We start from the raw sequence: 2,090 nt of genomic DNA on the forward strand, positions 1-2,090 counted from the left end.
CTATTGGCTTGGTCTGAGATGTTAGGGATGTGTCATCTGCATGTGGAGGGGCTTGAGGAACTGCCCCATGTGCCTGATTGTCAAGATCTTCTCCATGGGGGGACTGCGGTCACATGACAAGGGCCTGGTTGGGGAGCAGGTGAGGCACCTACCTGTGGTATGAGGTACCTGGGATTCCAAAGCCACTCAGTCGTACCAAGTTTCCTGGCATGGTCCACTGCCCCACAGACTAAGACTGTTATTTGAAAGCTGAATTATATAAGGTCTCAGTAACCAAGGCCAGTTGCTACTGATATAAGCATAGACAAAGGGACAATACAGACACTGAATGTGGGTGACAGAGGTCCAGTAACAGACTCATGCATTTCAACAACTGACTTTTAACAGAATGTGCAGCAGAGCAAGAACAACTCTTTGACTGTCAATATGCAATACAGCTTTGGTCCAGTGTTACATTATATATGCTAAATAAAAGCATATTTCATATGTAAATGTTAAATGTAAAACTTTAAAACTTCCAGACAAAACACAGGAGAGAATCATGAGTTAGGCCAGGATTTCTGAAATGTGATAATGAAAAAAGCATAAATCTTCAAAGAAAAATAAGGTAAAGTGAATTATGTCAAAAATAAAAACGATTGCTTCTGAAGAGGCACTATTAAAAGAATAAAAGCCATAGGTTGTGAGAAAATATTTGTGTGTTTGATAAAGAATATGCAAGTATCTATAGCATGTGTTAATAACTTTCAAGACTTATTAGTATGAAAAAAACTAAAAATTAGGGAAATATTTGAACATTTCATACAAAGAAACATACAGATGGCAAACTAGACAAAACATGCGGTTACTGTCATAGTCACTAGAAGAAGGCGAGTCACTGCCCTGGTGAGATGAGGTTTCACATTCATCAAAATGGATAGAGTTAAAAAATCTTGCACCTCTCACACACTGCTGCTAGGACTATAAAATGACAAAATGAACATGCCACTTGAGCTAATTTTTTTTATTGTTTCCTAAGGAGGTCATTACACCCTAGGAAGGTGTCATAGCGACAATCATGACCTGTCTGCTATTTCGGATGTGTCTGAGGAAGTTAACTTGAGGGAATAAAGCACGTGACCCTCTCTGGTGTGGACAGATTTTAGTTTTAATTGTGTTTATATGTCTGTGGAGCTAGAGTTCAGGATATTAGGAACTTCCTCGCCTAGATGGTACAAACTGAACTTGGATACTCTGGAAGAACAGTAAACATTTTTAAGTGGGCTATCTCTCCATCCCTAGTTTCATGTGCCCTAAAGTATACTAATATATTTCTTTCATATGAGTGTGTGTTGGGGATGTTTGTACATGTGTATGGTATGCTTACTCATGTATACATATGTGAAGGTCAGGACACCGTCAATGATTTTTCCACTTTGTTTTTTGAGACCTTAATGGGACCCAGTCTGCATGTGATGTCTGGTCACTTTGGCCGGTTTACAGTAAGGTCCTTACTATGTCTGCTTAGCCATCATCTCTCTCCTCCATGATGTGACTTGCTGTCCACTGAGCCCCGCTCTGCTTCTCGGCTACATCCTGTCATTTTCCACATATTGTATGCTGGATTCAGAGCTCAGCCCAGTTTCTCTAGAAACTCCATCTTGTGGAAGCATATGATCAGAAAAGGAATGGAATGGGGATGGGGGATGGGGAGGATGGATGGGGAGGATGGGGAGGGACTCATTGTTATTGGTCCTACACAACAATGGCTCCCAAATACAACAACTTTTACTGAGTCGTTTTTTTGTTTAATGAAATAAGGAATGCTTTCAGCAAAATGACAAATGTTTTTATAGTCTGATACCTTAGCAAAAGTTTTCTCAACATTTTGATTAAACCTAAGCCAGGACCACATGTGTATGTACTTGGCAGTGTGATGGTTCACGTGTGCACAGCTGAGCTCATTCTGTTTCGAGGTTTGCATCCTGCTTTTCATTAACTATCACAGCACTAGAATTTCCAACTATCTTAAATTTATTTTCTTGAAAGCATGCCTTTTATGGGATCACAATGTTTGGGACATTGAAACATCATAATTTACAACCAATTCC

This window comes from Arvicanthis niloticus, chromosome 3, assembly GCF_011762505.2.
Source record: "Arvicanthis niloticus isolate mArvNil1 chromosome 3, mArvNil1.pat.X, whole genome shotgun sequence".
Taxonomy (NCBI): domain Eukaryota; kingdom Metazoa; phylum Chordata; class Mammalia; order Rodentia; family Muridae; genus Arvicanthis; species Arvicanthis niloticus.